The 25,783-nt window shown below is 43.9% G+C and overlaps 1 long non-coding RNA gene across 1 annotated transcript in view; it reads left to right on the top strand.

Annotated features, from left to right (window-relative positions):
* LOC130356352 (uncharacterized) overlaps positions 1-15,885 on the top strand; it is a 291,928-nt gene extending 276,043 nt beyond the window's left edge. The window contains exons 4-6 of the long non-coding RNA XR_008888857.1: positions 14,963-15,074; positions 15,560-15,649; positions 15,786-15,885. This is a non-coding gene — a long non-coding RNA (uncharacterized LOC130356352). The remainder of the gene's footprint in view (positions 1-14,962; positions 15,075-15,559; positions 15,650-15,785) is intronic.
* Positions 15,886-25,783: the final 9,898 nt, after the last annotated feature.

The raw sequence follows: 25,783 nt of genomic DNA, 5'->3' as shown, positions 1-25,783 counted from the left end.
AAAAGCCAAATGTGACTCCTTCCCTTCTGATACCTGTAGAGCGCCAGCAGAGCACTTTTCACCCCCATATGGGGTGTTTTCTGAATCGGGAGAAATTGGGCTTCAAATTTTGGGGGGTATTTTCTGCTATTACCCTTTTTAAAATTGTAAACATTTTGGGAAACCAAGCATTTTAGGTAAAAAAAAATATATATATTTTTTTACAAATGCAAAAGTCGTGAATCACCTGTGGGGTATTAAGGTTCACTTTACCCCTTGTTACGTTCTCTGAGGGGTCTAGTTTCCAAAATGGTATGCCATGTGTTTTTTTTTTTTGCTGTCCTGGCACATGCGAGTGTAAAAAATGAAGATTTTGAATTTTCTCCTTCACTTTGCTGCTATTCCTGTGAAACACCTAAAGGGTTAATACACTTACTGAATGTCATTTTGAATACTTTGGGGGGTGTAGTTTTTATAATGGGGTCTTTTATGGGGTATTTCTAATATGAAGACCCTTTTAAACCACTTCAAAACTGAACTGGTCCCTGAAAAATAGTGAGTTTGAAAATTTTGTGAAAAATTTCAAAATTGCTGCTGAACTTTGAAGCCCTCTGGTGTCTTCCAAAAGTAAAAACTCATAAATTTGATGATGCAAACATAAAGTAGACATATTGTATATGTGAACCCCAAAAAAATATATTTTGAATATCCATTTTCATTACAAGCAGAGAGCTTCAAAGTTAGAAAAATGCTAAATTTTCATTTTTTTCATAAAATTTTGGGAATTTTCACCAAGAAAGGCTGCAAGTTGCCATAAAATTTTACCACTAAGTTAAAGTAGAATATGTCACGAAAAAACAATCTCAGAATCAGAATGATAACTAAAAGCATTCCAGAGTGATAGTGACAGTGGTCAGAATTGCAAAAAACGCTCCAGTCCTTAAGGTGTAAAATGGCCTGGTCCTTAAGGGGTTAACATTTTTAAATTCATCTTTTAATCTTAGAGATTGATTGTCTACTCATGCTGCTGCCAGCTCCAGGCTTTGCCATTCAGCCACTATATGGTTTACTGATGCTGCAGGGCCTGGTACATTACCTAAAAATATGTTATGTTAGCACTAGCTACGAAAAATATTCAATTTAAATTTTAAAATTCATCTTTTAATCTTAAGGATTGTGAAGCCCTATTGTCTACTCATGCTGTCGCAAGCTCCAGGCTATGCCATTCAGCCACTATATGGTTTACTGATGCTGCTGGGCCTTGGACATTACCTAAAAATATTTTATGGTTGCACTAGCTACCATAAATCTTGTAACGCTGAATGCTTCGGGTCCCGCTTCTCCTCCGGAGCGCTCGTGGCGTTACACTCCTGCTTGCAGCGCCCCGGTCAGACTCGCTGACCGGGAGCGCTGCTCTGTGTCTCTCGGCGGGGATGCGATCCCCGCGGCGGGACGTGCCCGCCCACGGGTCGCATCCCGTGTCACTCACCGGCCCTGTCCTTCTGCTCAGTCCTGGCGCGCGCGGCCCCACTCTCTAGGGTGCGTGCTCCGGGTCTCTCAGATTTAAAGGGCCAGTGCACCACTAATTGGTACCTGGCCCAGTTAGTTCCAAGCACTCCCCACACCATAAAAACCCACTTCCCCTTCCTGTCCCTGACTGATCTTGTTGCCTTGTGCCCTGGGAAAGCATTTCTGTGTGTTCCATTGCCTGTGTATCCAGACCCTTGCCGTTGCCCCTGACTACGAACCATTGCTGCCTGCCCAGACCTTCTCCTACGTCCGACCTTGCTCTTGCCTGTCCTTGTGTACCGTGCCTGTCTCAGCTGTCAGTGAGGTTGAGTCACTATCGGGTGGAACGACCTGGGGGTTACCCACCACTGCAAGTCCATCCCACTTTGCGGCGGGCTCTGGTGAAAACTAGTGACCCTTAGATTCCGTTCCCCTGGTACAGCCCACACCATCACCTCACTGACACAGAGGATCCACCACCCGTGTCCTCCCCGCATACCAGTCCGGATCCTGACAGTAGATCCGGCCATGGATCCCGCTGAGGTCCCGCTGCCCAGTGTCGCTGACCTAACCTCCGTGGTTGCCCAGCAATCACAGCAGATTGCGCTACAAGGACAACAGCTGACTCAGTTGACCGCTATGCTGTAACAGCTTCTGCCGCAACAACAGCAACCATCTCCTCCACCAGCTCCTGCATCTCCTCCGCAACGAGTTGCTGCTCCCAGTTTCCGCCTGTCTCTTCCAGACAAGTTTGATGGGGACTCTAAACTGTGCCGTGGATTTGGTCCCAGTGTTTCCTACACCTGGAGATGTCAGACCAATTTCCTACAGAACGGTCTAAGGTGGTGTTCGTGGTCAGCCTCCTGTCTGTAAAGGCCTTGTCATGGGCCACACCGCTTTGGGACTGCAACAATCCTGCCACTGCTACAATCCATTCCTTCTTCTCAGAAGTACGTAGTGTCTTTGAGGAGCCAGCCCGGGCTTCATCAGCCGAGACTGCTTTGCTGAATCTTGTCCAAGGGAGTTCTTCAGTGGGCGAATACACCATCCAGTTCCGCACCCTCACCTCTGATCTATCCTGGAATAATGAGGCCCTCTGCGCGACCTTCAAGAAAGGCTTATCCAGTCACATCAAAGATGTCCTGGCCGCACAAGAAATTCCTGCTAACCTGTCTGAACTCCATTTGGCCACCCGCATCGACATGCGTTTCACGGAAAGACGCCAGGAGCTTCGTCAGGAAAAGGATCTTGTTCACACCAGGCGGTTTCCCTCCCAGGCTCCTCTCTTCAAACGTCCTTTGCAATCTGTTCCTGTGCCTCCTGCCGAGGAGGCTATGCAAATGGATCGGTCTCGCCTGACCCAACAAGAGAGGACTCGCCATAGGAATGAAAACCTGTGCCTATACTGTGCAAGCACCGAACATTTCCTAAAAGACTGTCCTACTCGTCCTCTGCGTCTGAGAAACTCACCCACTCACCTAGTTAACGTAGGAGAGTCGTTGCTAGGAGTGAATTCTTCCTCTCCGCGATTGACTTTACCTGTGCGGATTGCTATACCCGCTAATGCTACTTCCTTCCCCGCTGTGGCCTTCTTGGACTCGGGTTCAGCAGGAAGTTTAATTGAAGCCTCCCTAGTCAACAGATTCAACATTCCAGTTATTCGTCTTGTCAAACCTCTCTTCATTTCATCCGTCAATGGAGAGAGACTGGTCTGCACCGTGCGTTACTGCACTCAACCGCTACTCATGAGTGTTGGAGTTCACCATCATGAACATATTGAATTTTTTGTGCTACCCAACTGCACTTCTGAAATTCTTCTGGGCTTGCCCTGGCTCCAACGTCCTTCGCCTAGCCTCGACTGGCTCACCGGGGACATTAAGAGTTGGGCATCTTCTTGCCACAAGCGATGTCTCCACCTAGTTTCTTCCTGCCAGGTCTCCACGGCTACTCCATTGCCAGGTCTTCCTAAGGCCTATCAGGACTTTTCGGACGTCTTTTGTAAAAAACGAGCAGAGGTGTTACCTCCACATAGACCCTATGACTGCCCTATCGACCTGCTCCCTGGTACCACACCGCCCCGTGGTAGGATTTACCCACTTTCTGCCCCGGAAACACAAGCTATGTCTGAGTACATACAAGAAAACCTCAAAAGAGGTTTTCTCCGGAAATCTTCTCCAGCTGGAGCTGGATTTTTCTTTGTCGCTAAAAAAGATGGATCTCTCCGCCCTTGTATTGATTACTGTGGTCTCAATAAAATTACCGTAAAAAATTGCTATCCTCTGCCTCTCATCTCCGAGCTCTTCGACCGACTGCGAGGTGCTAAGATTTTCACCAAACTTGATCTAAGGGGCGCATATAACCTCATCCGTATTCGAGCAGGCGATGAATGGAAAACCGCCTTCAATACCAGAGATGGTCACTTTGAATACCTAGTCATGCCCTTTGGTCTATGCAACGCCCCAGCAGTCTTTCAGGACTTTGTTAATGAGATTTGTCGGGACATGCTGTACTTCTGTGTGGTAGTCTATCTTGACGACATCCTCATTTTTTCCTCCAACCTAGAGGAACATCGCCTTCATGTTCGTCAAGTGCTCCAGCGACTGCGCCAAAATCAACTTTACGCCAAAATTGAGAAGTGTCTTTTCGAACGCAGCAGTCTTCCCTTCCTGGAATACATTGTGTCCGGACAAGGTCTTCAAATGGACCCTGATAAACTTTCTGCGGTAATGGATTGGCCTTGTCCCACTGGGCTGCGAGCAATCCAAAGATTTCTCGGATTTGCAAATTACTATTGTCAGTTCATTCCTCACTTCTCCACCATCGTTGCTCCTATTGTAGCACTGACTAAGAAAAATGCTAATCCAAAATCCTGGCTGCCACAGGTGGAGGAAGCCTTTAACCATCTCAAAGCCGCCTTCTCCTCTGCTCCAGTCTTGTCCAGACCAGATCCTCAGAAGCCCTTCTTCCTCGAGGTTGACGCCTCCTCTGTTGGAGCCAGAGCTGTTCTCCTACAAAGATCCGCTAAAGGAAAAAATGTCACTTGCGGATTTTTCTCCAAAACCTCCTTTTCTCCTCCAGAAAAAAACTATTCCATTGGAGACCGTGAACTACTGGCGATTAAGATGGCCCTTGAGGAGTGGAGACATCTTCTGGAAGGATCCCTTTACCCCATCACCATCTATACAGATCACAAAAATCTGTCTTATCTCCAATCCGCCCAGCGGCTAAATCCTCGCCAGGCTAGGTGGTCGTTGTTTTTTGCCCATTTTAACTTTCAAATCCATTTTCGTCCCGCAGACAAGAATGTCAGAGCTGATGCTCTATCTCGTACCACCGATGTCTCTGAAGCCGAGACCCTTCCTCAGCACATCATCCCCCCTGAGTGTCTGATCTCTTCTGCTCCTGCTTCTCTGGTGCCTATTCCTCCAGGAAAGACTTATGTGCCTCCCCGTCTTCGCCTCCGGATCCTCAAATGGGGCCATTCCTCCCTTCTGGCTGGTCACGCTGGAATCAAAAAAACTTTACAGTTGATTGCTAGACACTATTGGTGGTCCTCCTTGGAAAAGGATGTGACCGATTTCATAGGATCATGACCGAGCCTGTACAGTATGTGCACGTGACAAGACCCCTCGTCAGAAGCCTTCAGGTCTTCTCCATCGGCTACCGGTGCCTGAACAGCCTTGGTCCCACATAGCCATGGACTTCATCACTGATCTTCCTGTATCCCAGGGCAACACTGTCATCTGGGTGGTCGTTGATTGTTTTTCCAAAATGGCTCACTTTATTCCGCTTCCAGGCCTTCCTTCTGCGCCACAGTTGACGTAGCAATTTTTTCTGCAGATTTTTCGTCTTCACGGGCTTCCCACGCATATCGTCTCGGATAGAGGCGTTCAATTTGTGTCTAAATTTTGGAGAGCTCTCTGTAATCAATTAAAGAACAAATTACCTACCTGCCCTACCACCCGCAGTCCAATGGACAAGTGGAGAGAGTGAACCAGATCCTTGGTGACTACCTGCAACATTTTGTCTCCTCCCGCCAAGATGATTGAGTCGACCTGTTACCCTGGACTGAATTCTCGTACAATTTCAAAAACTCTGAGTCATCCGCCAAGTCTCCGTTCTTTGTGGTGTACGGCCGTCACCCCCTTCCCATCCCCACTTCCCCCCCCTTCCCATCCCCACTTCATCTGGAGTTCCTGCCGTAGATGAATTGACCCTGGACTTCTCTATCTGGAAAGAGACTCAAAAGACTGGCCTCTTCTCGCATGAAGAAACATGCGGATAAGAAGAGAAGAACTCCTCCCGTCTTTGCCCCTGGTGACAAAGTGTGGCTCTCTGCCAAATATATTCAGTTTCGTGTCACTAGCTACAAGCTTGGTCCTCGTTACCTCGGGCCATTTAGAGTCAAAAGTCAAATCAAATCTGTCTCCTACAAGCTCCATCTTCCTCCTTCTCTTCGTATTCCTAACTCCTTTCATGTATCCCTTCTCAAACCTCTCATTCTTAACCGCTTTTCCCCCAAGGTCATCGTTCCTACTCCTGTCACTGGGTCCTCTGACGTCTTCTCGGTAAAAGAAATCCTCGCCTCCAAGGTCGTCAGAGGTAAAAAAAAAATTCTAGTTGACTGGGAGAATTGTGGCCCCGAAGAGAGGTCTTGGGAGCCCGAGGACAATATCCTCGACAAGGAGCTCATCCATAGGTTCCTGGGCTCCAAAAAGAGGGGGAGACCTAAGGGGGGGTACTGTAACGCCGAGCGCTCCGGGTCCCGCTTCTCCTCCGGAGCGCTCGCGGCGTTACACTCATGCTTGCAGCGCCCGGTCAGACTCGCTGACCGGGAGCGCTGCTCTGTGTCTCTCGGCGGGAATGTGATCCCCGCATTGTCCGCGGGTCACATCCCGTGTCACTCACCGGCCCCGTCCTTCTGCTCAGTCCCGGCGCGCGAGGCCCTGCTCTCTAGGGCGCGTGCGTGCCGGGTCTCTCAGATTTAAAGGGCCAGTGCACCACTAATTGGTGTCTGGCCCAATTAGTTCCAAGCACTCCCCATACCATAAAAACCCACTTCCCCTTCCTGTCCCTGCCGGATCTTGTTGCCTTGTGCCCTGAGAAAGCGTTTCTGTGTGTTCCATTGCCTGTGTATCCAGACCCTTTTCCGTTGCCCTTGACTACGAACCGTTGCTGCCTGCCCAGACCTTCTGCTACGTCCAACCTTGCTCTTGCCCTGTCCTTGTGTACCGCGCCTGTCTCAGCGGTCAGTGAGGTTGAGTCGCTATCGGGTGGAACGACCTGGGTGTTACCTGCCGCTGCAAGTCCATCCCGCTTTGCGGCAGGCTCTGGTGAAAACCAGTAACCCCTTAGATTCCGTTCCCCTGGTACGGCCCACGCCATCACCTCACTGACAAAGAGGATCCACCACCCGTGTCCTCCCCGCATACCAGTCTGGATCCTGGCAAATCTTCAATTTAAATTGTCAAAAATATCTTTAATATTCTCTATTTTGAGGCCCTATGGTCTTCTCAGGCTGTTGCCACCTCCAGACTGGGTCATTCTGCCACCATATGGTCTCCTCGTGCTGCCACCAATTCCAGGCTGTGTCATTCTGCCACCATATGGTCTCCTAATGCTACTGCCACCTCTAGGCTCTGTCATTGTGCCGCCATGTGACTCCTTGTTAGATTGGGTTTTGTGGTCATACAGTATTAGTTCAAATTAAAAACTGGGACTTTAAACTTGGGAATCTAATCTAAATCTTAAATTGAAATTTAAAGAAATCGATGTAATCTTTTCAAGACTGAGGCCCTATGGTCCTCAACATCATATTACCTGTGGAATTATCACAAGAATCCAATGAAACTGCTTGGAGCAATAACAATGAACCATAACTAATGGTAAATGAAACATTCGCACTTTCATAGTCAGGGGGTGCTGAGAGGCAGTGGCTGGAACAGGTGGTATCTCGCCTGGTGGAGGACAGCCAGTTCGTTGCTCACCAGAATGGGTACTCAAAAATTTTTTATAAATTCAAATAAAATAAAATAGAAATTACATAAAAAATCTCTTTATTCTCTTCAATTTTGACACCATATGGTCTCCCTGCTGCCACTTCGAAGCTCTGCAGCAGTGATTCTAATAGCAATGCCTGTAATCTGTCATACTGAATAACACTATTATTTCACTAACACAGCACACTGTTAGCATGTTTGGAAAAGGCAAAATGCTCTACACCCCTGTTGAGGCTCTCAGTAGGCCAGAAAAAGCTGTTTTTAATAGTGATTTGCTGCGAAAATATTCTACCGAACCGAATTTTTCCGAAAATTTCAAATCGACCGAATCAAATTTTTCTAAAGTTCGCTCATGTCCAGATAATATGTTAGATTGTGGGGATCCTGCAGCTGGGGACCCCCACGATCTCTCTCAGCACCCTCATTTTTCAGCTGCACAGAATGAGGATCGCTCTGTGGCTGATGACAGGTGGTGCAGGGGACAGAGTTGTCATGGCTCCGTACCCCTCCAGACGTCACGTCCCGCCCTGTTAATGCAAGTCTATGGGAGGGGGCTTGCATTGAGGGGACGGAGCTGTGACATCACGATAGCCGTCCCCTGTACCACCCGTCATCAGCCACAGAGCAATCCTCGCTCTGTGCAGCTGAAAATCGGGGGTGCAGCAGGCGAGATCGCGGGGGTCCGCTATCCTTTTCATAGGGGATAAGATGTTTAGTGCCGGAGTACCACTTTAAGTTAGTTTTTCTTCTGAATACTTCTGCCCACCAGGGGTCTCCCTTCTTGGCCAGAACACATTCCGTCTGTTCAAAATCTCAGATTTTGGTCTCCTGCTTTTAATGGCAGGAGACCAAACTCAGGAAGTGTTTCTCTGCACTGAGCTTGATTGATAGCTGCAGAGTGCCTCACTGAAAGCTGCGAAGACTAAAAGCTGCACAGACTGAAAGCTGCAAAGAGCCTCGCTGAAAGATACACAGACTGAAAGCTGCTGCACAGAGCTTGAGGTCTACTATTCATCACATCATCTGCAATGATGTGAGGGCGGAAGTGGTCCCCCAGCAGGCTTCAATGATGTCATGCCTGTTGGGAAACACCCACTTTCTCCTGCTGGGAGTGTCATGACTGACTGAGGGGGCAGAGAGAGTGAGCCTTAAACTGACCCTAAAAAACACTCTCCCTGCCTACTTTCCCAAACATCCTAAAGGATGAATCAACAACTAGAAGCCGGTCCCTGCCTGCGCTAAAGTGCAGTGGCGTAAAAACAAATATATACATAGTCGGTCATGGGTCATAAACAGAAATGGAAAACTACCAGACAGGATTCAAATACTAACAGGGCAGAATATAAACAGGCAAACTGATCAAGAAAATAGGACACTGTTCACAAACAGATACAAGTACAAAGGAAAAAGATCAGATCAACCAAACAGGATATAAATATAGAACACTGTTCACACTGGACACAGATAACTAACAAACAGATTATGTCCAGAACACAAGACTGGGAAACAGATGAGTCAGCAAAGACTCCAGGAACAACAGGAATAAAAACTCAGTCCCCCAGAAAACCTCCAGAAAACACGAGAATGTCTTGATACTAGAACTAAATCTCCCAGAGTCCACCATTGAGATATTTTGTACTAAATCTCAATTCCTCAGAGTCCCAATAAAAGGTCACAGGGATGTCTTGTTACAAAAACAAAGAAAACAGATACAAGAAAACCAAGCAGAACAGGCATACATCCTAAAACTGACAATGTAACAGACTCAAAACTACAATGATCATGCTATGTAACCATGGCTAAAACCCAAGATCATATCAAAGATAAATACAAAGTGCATGAAATAGGCAGAAATAGTAGCATTATAGCACAAACAGACAAAGAGTATTGCACTAACAACTTCATAGCAGCATGTATGCACAAAAAGACATCATAGTAGCAACAGGTCAATCACCAGCCCAGAATGCAGGAGAACTCTGGTATAAGTAGACAGACCTGAATTCTCATTGTTTCTCAAGTGTGTGAATACACACCTAAACAGAAAAATACAAATCAATGGACATTACAGGGACATTACATTGCACTATGTGAGCAAGAAGAAAGCTTTGATACAGAGCTTTTTTAAGGGTGGGAGGAGTGTTAGGAGTAGTTAGGGAACATAGCCCAAGTTAATTTAGAAAAGTTTATTTGGTGACAGGTACTCTTTCACAATCAACACAGATAGAGATTATTTACTGTAAGAGCAGTGAGACTGTGGAACTCTGCTACATGATGTTGTGATGTCTGACTCAATAACAAAACAAGTTCAAGGGGGGTCTGGATGTTATTCCTGTTTTACTAGATTTATAGGGATAGACCGTTGATCAGGGATTTATTCCTGTCAGGCCTGATAAAGCAGAAGTTCAGCTAAACGCATTGCATGATGGGTAATAAAACTGTTTTGCACTAAGAAGGTTCACAGCACCTGCTTTATCCTACCTGTTTCCCTGGAGATTTAAAATACGTGATTGCTGTTAATTTGGCTTGGATCGGTCTCTTACCCTCACTTGGTTCATGCTGACACCAACGTTGTACTTGGACTGTACAACCAACCACGGTGAGCACCAGTCTATCTCAACTATTTTACAAGTTCCTTACGATATTACACCACGGAATGCTGTTCTCCTTTTCTTTTAGACAACTCAAACCAGTCCACCACCCTTGCAACTGCTACTTCCAGCCAAGCCTACAAATACACAACCATGATTCCCAAAAAGGGGAATTATACAAAAATTTCTTCTTCACTATTTTGGGACACCGATCTTGTTGCAATTCCTAAAGGGGAGAATTTTTGGAACGCTTGGAAAAATCCATGGCGTCTTACGATATCTCTATGTTCATTTTAACATTGGCAGACAATTGCAAACAAAAAGTAATACTTTATGCAGCTTTATTTTAGTGTTAAACAGCATACAAAAACCATTAACGCAGTGTTTCTAAGCAAGCTGTTAGTTACCATGGGTTACCACATGTTGCAGTAACTTTGACATTATGTAGCCTGAAAACCACATTAAAACTACTTGCATACATTCCTAGGTGGCCCTTGCAGTGTTATACAGGGCTTTAGAGCTCTTAGGTAGTGTTATACACAAGTTTTAGATTTTATTACCAGTTCGTGGATATGAAAGTTTAGAAAGCCCAGGGAAGTTCGCTCATCTCTATTAAGCACCCTATGTAAGTTTAGCTTTCCTAGGCTCCAATAGCTCAAAGCAGTGTCCCAAATCTTTCTGGACTTTCAACTTGATTGAGGGAAGAATTGCTGAGCAAGGGCCCATTAGTTAGCAAACCTGTGGCTCTGTGTACTGCTAGTCAGGCCAGATTGATGTGTTCTGAGGTTTTCAAAGTCATCATGAAATTTACCATAGTCAAGAATGGCTCAAGTGAACATCTACACTTCACATGGGTTAACTCCTTTGGTACCATCTACCATCATCAATCTCAGCTATCGTTTTGTTAAAACTGTTGAAGATCTGTGCCTCCGCAATGTGGAAGGAGTTACTGCATGTACAACATAACAGACTTCTCACACATTGGTCAGGGCATTGTCAGTAGGACTCACACCCCAGGTTTATATATACACTCAGTGCAGTCCCTCATGATTTACATTTGTAATTAATCTAAGGCGTCAAATTGTCCACTTTAGCCATTTATAACAGCTGCAACTTAAACCATGAGTGAGACGACTGGTATCAGCAGACCCTGCTCAATTACTATGCCCTTCTCACCACATTACAGTGGGGATCAAAAGTTTGGGCACCCCAGGTAAAAAATTGTATTAATGTGCATAAAGAAGCCAAGGAAAGATGGAAAAATCTCCAAAAGGCATCAAATTACAGATTAGACATTCCCATCATTTACACTTTCAAAATAACAGAAAACAAAAAAAATGTCATCTGCAAAAGTTTGGGCACCCTGCAGAGTTAATATCTTGTACTGCCCCCTTTGGCAAGTATCACACCTTGTAAACTAATTTTGTAGCCAGCCAAGAGTCTTTCAATTCTTGTTTTAGGTATCTTTGCCCATTCTTCCTTACAAAAGTTTTCCAGTTCTTTGAGATTTCTGGGCTGTCTGTCATGCATTGCTCTTTTAAGGTCTATCTGTAGATTTTCAATTATGTTGAGGTCAGGAGATTGTGAAGGCCATGGCAAAACCTTCAGTTTACACCTCTTGATGTAATCCCGATTTCGAGGTGTGTTTAGGATCATTATCCATTTGTAGATGCCATCCTCTCTTTAACTTCACCTTTTTCACAGATGGCATCAAGTTAGCATCCAAAATTTGCTGAAATTTTATTGAATCCATTTTTCCTTCTACTCGTGAGATACTCGTGTTCCCTGTGCCACTGGCTGCAATACAACCCCAAAGCATGATTGATCCACCCCCATGCTTAACCCCTTAAGGACGCAGGACGTAAATGTACGTCCTGGTGCGGTGGTACTTAACGCACCAGGACGTACATTTACGTCCTAAGCATAACCGCGGGCATCGGAGCGATGCCCGTGTCATGCGCGGCTGATCCCGGCTGCTGATCGCAGCCAGGGACCCGCCGGCAATGGCCGACGCCCGCGATCTCGCGGGCGTCCGCCATTAACCCCTCAGGTGCCGGGATCAATACAGATCCCGGCATCTGCGGCAGTGCGCGATTTGAATGAATGATCAGATCGCCCGCAGCGCTGCTGCGGGGATCCGATCATTCATAACGCCGCACGGAGGTCCCCTCTCCTTCCTCCGTGCGGCTCCCGGCGTCTCCTGCTCTGGTCTGTGATCGAGCAGACCAGAGCAGAAGATGACCGATAATACTGATCTGTTCTATGTCCTATACATAGAACAGATCAGTATTAGCAATCATGGTATTGCTATGAATAGTCCCCTATGGGGACTATTCAAGTGTAAAAAAAAATGTAAAAGTAAAAAAAAAGTCCCCTGATGAAAAATCCCCTCCCCCAATAAAAAAGTAAAACGTCCGTTTTTTCCTATTTTACCCCCAAATAGACATATTTGGTATCGCCGCATGCGTAAATGTCCGAACTATTAAAATAAAATGTTAATGATCCCGTACGGTTAACGGCGTGAACGGAAAAAAAAAAAAGTCCAAAATTCCTACCTTTTTAATACATTTTATTAAAAAAAAATTATAAAAATGTATTAAAAGTTTTTTATATGCAAATGTGGTATCAAAAAAAAGTACAGATCATGGCGCAAAAAATGAGCCCCCATACCGCCGCTTATACGGAAAAATAAAAAAGTTAGGGGTCATCAAAATAAAGGGATTATAAACGTACTAATTTGGTTAAAAAGTTTGTGATTTTTTTTAAGCGCAACAATAATATAAAAGTATGTAATAATGGGTATCATTTTAATCGTATTGACCCTCGTTTTTCGTTTTAATTTCCCCACAAAAATAGTGTTTTTTGGTTGCGCCATACATTTTATGATATAATGAGTTAGGTTATTAGTGGTGTACCCCAAGGTTCAGTACTGGGCCCGCTGTTGTTTAATTTATTTATTAATGATATAGAGGATGGTTTTAACAGCTCTGTTTCTATCTTTGCAGATGACACCAAGCTTTGTAGCACGGTACAGTCTATAGAGGATGTGCATAAGTTACAAGATGACTTGGATAGACTAAGTGTCTGGGCATCCACTTGGCAAATGAGGTTCAATGTGGATAAATGTAAAGTTATGCATCTGGGTACTAATAACCTGCATGCATCGTATGTCTTAGGGGGGATTAAACTGGCAGAGTCACTGGTAGAGAAGGATCTGGGTGTACTTGTAGATCACAGACTACAGAATAGCATGCAATGTCAGGCTGCTGCTTCCAAAGCCGGCAGGATATTGTCATGTATCAAAAGAGGCATGGACTCAAGGGACAGGGACATAATACTCCCCCTTTATAAATCATTGGTACGGCCTTACCTGGAATATGCTGTTCAGTTTTGGGCACCTGTCCATAAAAGGGACACTGCGGAGTTGGAAAGGGTGCAGAGACGCGCGACTAAACTAATATGGGGAATGGAACATCTTAGCTATGAGGAGCGATTAAAGGAGTTACAATTGTTTAGTCTTGAGAAGAGACGTTTAAGGGGGGATATGATAAACGTATATAAGTATATTAATGGCCCATACAAAAAATATGGAGAAAAACTGTTCCAGGTTAAACCCCCCCAAAGGACGAGGGGGCACTCCCTCCGTCTGGAGAAGAAAAAGTTTAGTCTCAAGGGGCGACACGCCTTCTTTACCATGAGAACTGTGAACTTATGGAACAGTCTACCTCAGGAACTGGTCACAGCAGGAACAATTAACAGCTTTAAAACAGGATTAGATACATTCCTGGAACAAAATAAGATTAATGCTTATGAAGAAATATAAAATCTCATCCCTTCCCCAATATCGCGCCACACCCCTACCCCTTAATTCCCTGGTTGAACTTGATGGACATATGTCTTTTTTCGACCGTACTAACTATGTAACTATGTAACTATGTCATTACAAAGGACAACTGGTCGCGCAAAAAACAAGCCCTCATACTAGTCTGTGGATGAAAATATAAAAGAGTTATGATTTTTAGAAGGCGAGGAGGAAAAAATGAAAACGTAAAAATTTAATTGTCTGAGTCCTTAAGGCCAAAATGGGCTGAGTCCTTAAGGGGTTAAAGGGAGTATCCAGAAAAAAACTTTTTTATATATATCAACTGGCTCCAGAAAGTTAAACAGATTTGTAAATTACTTCTATTAAAAAATCTTAATCCTTTCAGTAGTTATGAGCTTCTGAAGTTAAGGTTGTTCTTTTCTGTCTAAGTGATCTCTGATGACACGTGTCTCGGGAAACGCCCAGTTTAGTTTGCTATGGGGATTTGCTTCTAAACTGGGCGGTTCCCGAGACAAGTGTCATCAGAGATCACTTAGACAGAAAAGAAAAACCTTAACTTCAGAAGCTCATAACTACTGAAAGGATTAAGATTTTTTAATAGAAGTAATTTACAAATCTGTTTAACTTTCTGGAGCCAGTTGATATATATATAAAAAAAAGTTTTTTCCTGGAATACCCCTTTAACAGTTGGACAGAGGTTCTTTTCATTACATTATGTTCCCCTTCTTCTCCAAACGTATCTTTGCTCATTCCGGCCAAAAAGTTCAATTTTAACCTCATGGATCCACAGAACTTGTTTCCAAAATGCATCAGGCTTGTCTATATGTTCATTTGCAAAGTTCAAACGCTGATTTTTGTGGTGAGGACGTAGAAGAGGTTTTCTTCTGATGACTCTTCCATGAAGACCATATTTGTACAAGTATCTCTTTATAGTGAAATAGTGTACCACAACTCCAGTGTCTGTCAGATCTTTCTGGAGGGATTGTGCAGTCAAATGTGGGGTTTGAATTGTTTTTCTCTTAATCCTGTGAGCTGTTCTGTCTGATATTTTCTTGGTCTTCCAGATCTTGCTTTAACTTCCACTGTTCCTGATGACTGCAATTTCTTAATTACATTCCGAAAAGAGGATATTGACATCTGAAAACATTTTGCTATCTTATAGCCTTCTCCAGCTTTGTGAGTGTCAACTATTTTCAGTTTCAGATTTCTAGACAACTGCTTAGAAGAACCCATGGTGCTGATTGTTGGGGCAAGGTCAGATGAATCTGGGCATTTAAAACATTTGAGATTGACATCACCTGGTCTTCCCAGATGATGATAGAGAACAATCCATGACACTGGCAGGTCTCAGCTTTGCAAAGGGGGCAGTACATGCTATAAAATCTGCAAGGTGCCAATTTTTTTGTTTTCTGTTATTTTGAAAGTGTAAATGATGGAAATAAAATCTAACTTTTGTTGAAATATTATAAGAATGTCTAATCTGTAATTTGATGCCTTTTGGAGATTTTTCCATCTTTCCTTGGCTACTTTATGCACATTAATACAAATTTTTACCTGGTGTGCCCAAACTTTTGATCCCCACTGTAATATATACAATATAATGATAATATTCATAATAATATTTATGCATATAGCACCATCATATGCCACTGATCCTTTAGGAACCCCAACTGCAAGGGCAAAAGGAGAAGAAGGGAGTTCGCAAGGGATACGAGGAAGGAACAGTCGGAGAGATAAGAAGAAAACCAGGAGTGAGTACTTTAAAAGGGTACTGCGATTTAAGTTAAAAAAAAAAATGCTGCTGAAGCATATAGTATTGCTTACCTGTCTGCTCTGGTTTTGAGACCACCATAAAACTTACTTTTGTGGGTGTCTCCTCTATTACAGATAATCACCATGATACCTGTTTGCAGTGGTTTCCCTGGTTTTTGGAATTATTCTCTCTCTGATATTCATATTTCTTTTTTAATATAGGTAAATAAATGGCCATTTTATTATATGAATTGTGTAATATTTCAATAACAATTGAATGGAAATGGTGGAATAGGTACACATGTATTAAGAAGCAGGGAATAGGATAAAGTAAGAAAACACAGGACATAAAAAAAGGGATATTAAAGTAGTTGTCGGGTGTTAGAAATGTATTAGTGTTTTCTGCTTTTATTTAAGCAAGCAGTAAATACCAACTCAGCCGATCACTGTGCCAATATTTGTGGCATTTAGAGCCAAAAGAAGGAGCTAATCAGTGGGGGCTGGGCACTGCCAGGAATGCAGCAATGGGGGCTTGGGCATGTGAGTATAGCTTATTTTTTATTTTTAAGCCAGGCTGAGCCATCAAAAAATTCTAGAACTGGACAACACCTTTAACAAGCAGGCTTTTATTACTAATTAGGCTTATAATTAACTGGTTATTGATTGTTTTATCACTATAACTAATTTAATGATGATGTAAGCAACTGAGATAACTTATCTCACCTTTTCCATTTAGTTCCTCTGTATTTGTTATAGTTTAAACATTAGAGAAACTGCAATGGTCTCAAAAACGTATATTTATAAAATGATATCTAATGCTACATATTGGCCTCCCTGCAAAGTGACATACTGCAAAGTTTTTTTTATTCATATTGTGTGCAGGTACACGTCATTGTATGTCCCTTTATAAATATAGTGGGAAGTGACTGGTTACAGTTAGATGAAGGAACTGTGACATTTTGCAGGTTGCTTTCCTAGTCACGCTGTCATGCACAAGCTCTTGCCTGTTTGAATTTTGTTGTGTTTATTTAAAAACCGGTTTGTGGATGGAAAGTGGATCAGCAGAGTTCCTGTTTCTGTAGTTAATCTCTGCTTTTTAGTGGCATTAATCATCTATTTCTGACATTAACAGGGGTTGCAAAAGTTCGCAGTATTTATTTTTTAGTTCTTGTCTCAGTTGCTCCATCTAGTGGATCACAACAGCAAACCTAGATCTATGGTAACAAAATGTACAGCACTTTTATAGAAATATATTGTCAGAACTCGTGTTATGTTGCCGCAAACAAGCTTGAACAGGAACTTTACCAGTTGAATTATTTAATATGCATATATAGTTTTGTTTTATAAGTAAAATCTTATGGACTCCTAGCATCATCTTTTGAATGGCAATCCCAGCTGCCCCCTCAGGGACAACATCTCTGTCTGCCTGATTAGGCTGTGTTCATATCTTGCAGTAACACAGGGGTGGGAATTTATTATTGTTGTAGGTAAGGCTTTTTGTGTGGTTCTAATGTATACATGCATCAAATTTATTAAACGGTCAAGGGGCATTTGATACATCTTGCACAGGTACACAAAATTTGCAACAATTAAAAATAAATGTCGCAGTTGATAAATACTTGACCACTGCAAAAAGCTAACCCTGCCACACTACATTCATGTTGCTTTCTTGAATGAATTGAAATGCATTTGTAACGCCGAGTGCTCCGGGTCCTGTATCCATCCCGGAGCGCTCGCGGCGTCTGGTCTCCTGCAGCGCCCCGGTCTCTCACTCTGACCGGGAGCGCTGCTACAGTGCTGCCCACGGGGATGCGATCCGCATGGCAGCACTAGTCCGCTTGCGGATCGCATCCCGCTCTGATTACCTGCCCCGTCCTCTGTCTCAGCCCCGGCGCGCGCGGTCCCGCTCTCTAGGGTGCGCGCGCGCCTGGTCTCTCAGATTTAAAGGGCCAGTGCACCATTAATTGGTGATTGGCCTAATCTGTTCCTAATCAGTCCTAATTACTGTGAATACTATATAAACTCACTTCCCCTTCCTGTCCCTGCCGGATCTTGTTGCCTAGTGCCTTGTGAAAGCGTTTAGTGTGTGCCATAACCTGTGTATCCAGACCTACTGCTGTTGCCCCTGACTACGTACCATTGCCGCCTGCCCTGACCTTCTGCTACGTCTGACCTCGCCTCTGTCTAGTCCTTCTGTACCACGCCTTTCTCAGCTGTCAGTGGGGTCGAGTCGCTATCGGGGGATACGACCTGGGAGTTACCGCTGCAGCAAGCCCATCCCGCCCTGTGGCGGGCTCTGGTGAAAACCAGTAACTCCTTAGAATCGGTCCCCCGGTACGGCCCGCTTCATCACCTCACTGACCAGAGGATCCACTACCTGCATACCAGTCCGGATCATGACAGTATTGCACAAAATTGTGTGACTTTTTGACCAATTGCGCAGAATTTTGTTTATTTTTACCAACAAAAAATTGTGTAAAACAAAGAATGAATTCCTTGAATTTGAGACTCAAGGGAATTGTTATAAATAAAAAGAAACAAAGCATTAAACAGCTCTGATGTTCTGGAGCGATGACGTACTGTAGTGGCATGTGACCGCCAAAGTCACTCACTTTTCTCAGTGATGCTAGCATGTTTGGCATGTGACTTCTGAGGCAATAATTAAAAAGACAAAACATTATGGTACATATCTCCAGGAATATAAAAACCGGGCCATCAACTGGGCATCATTGCAATAGCAGCAGGAGATTTAGAAAGTAATATTTTTTGGAAATTAAATTTCCTACAGCTAAATTAAAGGGGTACTCCACCCCTGGACATGTTATACCCTATCCAAAGGACATGACATAACATGTCTGATCGCAGGGTTCCGGCCACTGGGACCTCCTGCGATCTCTGGGCTGGCGCTGCGACATTACAGAAAAGGAAGCCTGTGGTGATCGCAAAGTCATGCCCGCCCACTCCATTCATGTCTATGGTAGGGGGCGTGATGGCTAGTACACAGACGTCAAGGCCCCTCCAATAGACATGAATGAAGGGGGCTTGGTGTGACGTCACGATCACAGAAGCCCCAGGCTTCCATGTCCGTAACACCACAGTGCCAGCTTCCGGTCGCCGGGACCCCCCACAATCTTCGAGCCAGGGGCTGCAGCATTACGGACACAGATGTCTGGGGCTTCCGTGATAGCGACATCTTGCTACGCCCTCTCCATTCATGCCTATGGGGGGGGGCGTGACAGTTTTGTACTAGCTTTCGTGTCCGCAATGCCGCAGCGCCAGCCCGGAGATAGTAGGGAGTCCCAGCGGACTATTTTCTATTTCAAAATCTTAAAGGGGTATTCCAGGAAAAAACTTTTTTATATATATCAACTGGCTCCAGAAAGTTAAACAGATTTGTAAATTACTTCTATTAAAAAATCTTAATCCTTTCAGTACTTATGAGCTTCTGAAGTTAAGGTTGTTATTTTCTGTCTAAATCCTCTCTGATGACACCTGTCTCGGGAAACGCCCAGTTTAGAAGAGGTTTGCTATGGTGATTTGCTTCTAAACTGGGCGTTTCCCGAGAGAGGTGTCATCAGAGAGGATTTAGACAGAAAAGAACAACATTAACTTCAGAAGCTCATAAGTACTGAAAGGATTAAGATTTTTTTTATAGAAGTAATTTACAAATCTGTTTAACTTTCTAGAGCCAGTTGATATATATATATATATATATATATATATATATATATAAAAAAGTTTTTTCCTGGAATACCCCTTTAATCCTTCCAGTCCTTATTAGCTGCCGTATACGAAAGAGGAAGTTCTTTTCTTTTTGAATTTCTTTTCAGTCTGACCACAGTGTTCTCTGCTGACTACTCTGTCTGTGTCAGGAGCTGTCCAGAGCAGGAGCAAATTCCCATAGCAAACCTATCCTACTCTGGACAGTTCCTGAGATGGACAGAGGTGTCAGCAGAGAGCCCTGTGGTCAGACAGAAAAGAAAGAATTCAAAAAGAAAAGAACTTTCTGTGGAGCATACAACAGCTGATAAGTACAGGAAGGATTAAGATTTTTAAATCGAAGTAATTTGCTAATTTGTTTAACCTGTTCAGGACGCCGGGCGTATGCATACGCCCTGCATCCCGAGTCCTTAAGGACGTGGGGAGTATGCATACGCCCGTGGGAATTCCGGTCCCCGCCACTAGCCGGTTGGGGACCGGACCGGAATGCCTGCTGAAATCATTCAGCAGGCACCCTGGCACATCACCCAGGGGGGTCCTGGGACCCCTCCCATGTCGGCGATCGCAGAAAATCGCATGTCAATTCAGACGTGCGATTTTCTGCTATTCCGGGCTGAACGTGTCTCTGGTGACCCGATCACCCGGAAAATAGCGATAATCGGAGCTGTCAGGGACAGCCCCGATCATCTTGAGGGCTAGGAGTGAGGACACAGAGCTGCAATCTCCTCCTATCCCCTGCCATTGGTCAGAACTGATTCTGACCAATGGCAGAGCAGCACAGTGGGTTGCCATGGCAACCCCCCATTCTGCCCACCCCTGGATGTCGAGGGGATTTTGGGAATTGAAGGTGAAAGTAAAGTGATCTTTATTGTGGCAACCACTAGGAAAGCCAAACTGCAACTCCCAGCATGCCCAGACAGCCAAAGGCTGTCTGGGCATGCTGGGAGTTGTAGTTTTGCAGCATCTGGAGGGTCACAGTTTGGAGACCACTGTTACAGTGGTGCCCAAACGGTAGCCCTCCAGATGTTGCCAAACTACAACTCTCAGCATGCCTAGACTGCCCAGGCATGCTGGGAGTTGTAGTTCTGTAACATCTGTCCCTTCAGATTTAGCAATTTTCATGAATTTTTTTGAAAATTGCTGCTCTATTTTGAAGCCCTCTAATTTTTTCAAAAGGCAAAAATATGTCCATTTTATGATGCTATCATAAAGTGGACATATTGTATTTGTGAATAAAAATAAAATTTATTGTGAATATCCATTTTCCTTACAAGTAGAAAGCTTCAAAGTTAGAAAAATGCAAAATTTTCGAAATTTTTATGAAAATTTTTCACCAAAAAAGGATGCAAGTAACGCCGAAAATTTACCACCAAAATAAAGTAGAATATGTCACGAAAAAACAATCTCAGAATCAGAATATTCGGTAAAAGCGTTTTCGCGTTATTAATTCGTAAAGCGACAGTGGTCAGAATTGCGAAAAAGGGCTCAGTCCTTAAGGTGAAAAAGGGCTGCGTCCTTAAGGGGTTAACTTTCCGGCACCAGTTGATTTAATCCCTCAAGCACCCATCCAATTTTCAGTGTAGGACCCGGCCATCTTTTGCACATCTGACCTCTGTCACTTTAAGCATTAAAGGAGAACTCCAGAATTTAAAAATTGTTACCCATACTGCCGACAGTAAAAAAATAAAGATGTACATACCTTCCTCCGATTCCTTGGGTCCTCCGGTAACCGACACTGGTGTCCGCCGCGATCCACTTCCTGGTTGCCGGTGGTCGGAGAATCATACTGCGCTCAGCCAATCACCAGCCGCAGCGAAGTCTGACTCGGCCGGGGATAGGCTGAGCAGCAGTGTGAGAACTCTTCAGGACACAACATTCTTCACTTCACCGGCACCTGCTGCCGGGGCCGAAAATGTCACACTGCCGCTCAGCCTATCGCCGGCTGAGTCGGGACTTTGCTGCGGCTGGTGATTGGCTGAGCGCAGTAAGACTCTCCGACCACTGACAACCAGGAAGAGGATCACGGCGGAGACCGGAGCCGGTTACCGGAGGCCCTGGGGGAGCGGAGATAGGTATGTACATCTTTATTTTTTTACAGCTGGCAGTAAGGGGAACAATTTTTATATTCTGGAGTTCTCCTTTAAAAACTCTGGGATGCTTTCACCTTTCATTCTGTTTCCGAGATATTTTTTTCGTGACATATTCTATTTTATGTTAGTGGTAAAATTTTGTTGATACTTTTCTTGGTGAAAAATTCCAAAATTTGATGAAAAAATTTAAAAATGTAGCATTTTTTTTACTTTGAAACTCTCTGCTTGTAAGGAAAATGAATATTCCCAAAAAATTATATATTGATTCACAAATACAATATGTCTACTTTATGTTTACATCATAAAATTGACATGTTTTTACTTTTGGAAGACATCAGAGGGCTTCAAAGTATAGCAGTTATTTTCCAATTTTTCACAAAATTTTCTAAATCGAAATTTTTCAGGGACCAATTCTGTTTTGAAGTGGATTTGAAAGGCCTTCATATTAGAAATACCCCACAAATGACCCCATTATAAAAACTGCACCCCTGAAAGTATTCAAAATGACATTCAAAAGGGTTGTTAACCCTTTAGGTGTTTCACAGGAATAGCAGCAAATTGAAGGAGAAAATTCATTTTTTACACTCTCATGTTCTTGTAGACCCAATTTTTGAATTTTTACAAGGTGTAAAAGGAGAGAAATCGTCCTAAAATGTGTAACACAATTTCTCTCGAGTAAGGAAATACCTCATATGTGTATGTCAAGTGTTCGGCGGGCGCAGAAGAGGGCTCAGAAGGGAAGGAGCGACAATGGGATTTTGGAGAGTGAGTTTTTTTTTTAATGGTTTTTGGGGGCATGTCACATTTCAGAAGCCCCTGTGGTGCTAGAACAGCAAAATAAATCCCACATGGCATACGATTTTGGAAACTACACCTTTCAAGGAACATAACAAGGGGTACACTGAGCCTTAACACCCCACAGGTGTTTGACGACTTTTCGTTAAATTTCCCCCAAGTTTAAAATTTCTATAAGGGGTAATAGGAGAAAATGCCCCCAAAATTTGTAACCCCATCTCTTCTGAGTATGGAAATACCCCATGTGTGGACCTCAAGTGCTCTGCTGGCGCACTACAATGCTCAGAAGAGAAGGAGTCACATTTGGCTTTTGGAAAGCAAATTTTGCTACACCCCTCAAGGAACGTAACAAGGGGTACAGTGAGCCTTAACACCTCAGAGGTGTTTGACAACTTTTTGTTAACCCCTTAACCCCTTAAGGACCCAGCCATTTTACACCTCAGGACCCGGCCTTTTTTTGCACATCTGACCACTGTCACTTTAAACATTAATAACTCTGGAATGCTTTTAGTTATCATTCTGATTCCAAGATTGTTTGTTCGTGACATATTCTACTTTAACATAGTGGTAAAATTTTGTGGTAACTTGCATCCTTTCTTGGTGAAAAATCCACAAATTTTATGAAAAATTAGAAAATTTAGCATTTTTCTAACTTTGAAGCTCTCTGCTTGTAAGGAAAATGGATATTCCGAATAAATTTTTTTTTTATTCACATATACAATATGTCTACTTTATATTCGCATCATAAAATTGACGTGTTTTTACTTTTGGAAGACACCAGAGGGCTTCAAAGTTCAGCAGCAATTTTCCAATTTTTCACAAAATTTCCAAACTCACAATTTTTCATGGACCAGTTCAGGTTTGAAGTGGATTTGAAGGGTCTTCATATTAGAAATACCCCACAAATGACCCCATTATAAAAACTGCACCCCCCAAAGTATTGAAAATGACCTTCAGTCCGCGTTTTAACCCTTTAGGTGTTTCACAGGAATAACAGCAAAGTGAAGGAGAAAATTCACAATCTCCATTTTTTACACTCGCATGTTCTTGTAGACCCAATTTTTGAATTTTTACAAGGGGAAAAAGGAGAAAATGTATACTTATATTTTGTAGCCCAATTTCTCTCGAGTAAGCACATACCTCATATGTCTATGTAAAGTGTTCGGCGGGCGCAGTAGAGGGCTCAGAAGCGAAGGAGCGACAAGGGGATTTTGGAGAGTAAGTTTTTTTTAAATGGTTTTTGGGGGGCATGTTGCATTTAGGAAGCCCCTATGGTGCCAGAACAGCAAAAATCCCCCACATGGCATACCATTTTGGAAACTAGACCCCTTGAGGAACGTAACAAGAAATAAAGTGAGCCTTAATACCCCACAGGGGTTTCACGACTTTTGCATACGTAGAAAAAAAAATAAAAATAAAATTTCACTAAAATGTGTGTTTCCCCCCAAATTTCACATTTTTGCAAGGGTTAATAGCAGAAAATACCCCCCAAACATTGTAACCCCATCTCTTCTGAGTATGAAGGTACCCCATAAGTTGACCTGAGGTGTACTATGGGTGAACTACAATGCTCAGAAGAGAAGGAGTCATATTTGGCTTTTTGAGAGCAAATTTTGCTCGGGGGCATGTCGCATTTAGGAAGCCCCTATGGTGCCAGGACAGCAAAAAAAAACACATGGCATACCATTTTGGAAACTAGACCCCTCGGGGAACGTAACAAGAAATAAAGTGAGCCTCAATACCCCACAGGGGTTTCACGACTTTTGCATACGTAGAAAAAAAAATAAAAAAAAATCACTAAAAGGTGTGTTTCCCCCCCAAATTTCACATTTTTGCAAGGGTTAATAGCAGAAAATACCCCCCAAAATTTGTAACCACATCTCTTCTGAGTATGGAGGTACCCCAAAAGTTGACCTGAAGTGCACTACGGGCGAACTACAATGCTCAGAAGAGAAGGAGTCATATTTGGCTTTTTGAGAGCAAATTTTGCTCGGGGGGCATGTCGCATTTAGGAAGCCCCTATGGTGCCAGGACAGCAAAATAACCCCCACATGCCATACCATTTTGGAAACTAGACCCCTTGAGGAACGTAAGAAGGCGTAAAGTGAGCATTTACCCCCCACTGGTGTCTGTCATATCTTTGGAACAGTGGGCTGTACAACATTTTTAATTTTCACAGCCCACTCTTCCAAAGATCTGTCAGACACCAGTGGGGTGTAAATTCTCACTGCACCCCTCATTACATTCCGTGAGGGGTGTAGTTTCCGAAATGGGGTCACATGTGTTTTTTTTTTTTTTCGTTTGTCAAAACCGCTGTAACAATCAGCCACCCCTGTGCAAATCACCTCAAATGTACATGGCGCACTCTCCCTTCTGGGCCTTGTTGTGTGCCCCCAGAGCAGTTTGTGCCCACATATGGGGTATCTCTGTACTCGGGAGAAATTGTGTTACAAATTTTGGGGGGCTTTTTTCCCCTTTACCTCTTGTCAAAATGAAAAGTATAGGGCAACACCAGCATGTTAGTGTAAAAAGTTTATTTTTTTTACACTAACATGCTGGTGTAGACCCCAACTTCACCTTTTCATAAGGGGTGAAAGGAGAAAAAGCCCCCCAAGATTTGTTAGCCAATTTCTCCCGAGTACGGCGATACCCCATATGTGACCCTAAACTGTTGCCTTGAAATACGACAGGGCTCCAAAGTGAGAGCGCCATGCGCATTTGAGGCCTGAATTAGGGATTTGCATAGGGGTGGACATAGGGGTATTCTACGCCAGTGATTCCCAAACAGGGTGCCTCCAGCTGTTGCAAAACTCACAGCATGCTTGGACAGTCAACGGCTGTCCGGCAATACTGGGAGTTGTTGTTTTGCAACAGCTGGAGGCTCCATTTTGGAAAGAGTGGCGTACCAGGCGTTTTTCATTTTTATTGGGGAGGGAGGGGGGCTGTGTAGGGGTATGTGTATATGTAGTGTTTTTTACTTTTTATTTTATTTTGTGTAAGTGTAGTGTAGTGTAGTGTTTTTAGGGTACAGTCACATGGGCGGGGGGTTACAGCGAGTTTGAGCTGCCGCGCAAAATTTGCTGCATTGCAAACTTGCAACCCGATACTCACTGTAAGCCGCCTGCCCATGTGAGTGTACCCTGTACATTCACAGGGGGGGACCTCCAGCTGTTGCAAAACTACTACTCCCAGCATGCCTGAGAATGTTTGGGAGTTGTGGTTTTGCAACAGCTGGAGGCACACGGGTTGGGAAACACTGAGTAAGGAAACAATGTTTCCCAACCAGTGTGCCTCCAGCTGTTGCAAAACCACAACTCCCAAACATTCTCAGGCATGCTGGGAGTAGTAGTTCGGCAACATCTTTAGAGCCAGATGTTGCCCAACTACAACTCCCAGCATGCTTGGAGTTGTAGTTTTGCAACATCTGGAGGACTAGTTTGCAGACCACTAATACAGTGGTTCCCAATCTGTGCCCTTCCAGATGTTGCAGAACTACAACTCCCAGCATGCCAAAACTGTCCAGGCATG

This window comes from Hyla sarda, chromosome 2, assembly GCF_029499605.1.
Source record: "Hyla sarda isolate aHylSar1 chromosome 2, aHylSar1.hap1, whole genome shotgun sequence".
In the NCBI taxonomy this organism is placed as follows: Eukaryota; Metazoa; Chordata; class Amphibia; order Anura; family Hylidae; genus Hyla; species Hyla sarda.
The sequence above is the reverse complement of the archived record's forward strand: the minus strand, read 5'-3'. Positions and strand labels throughout refer to the sequence as shown.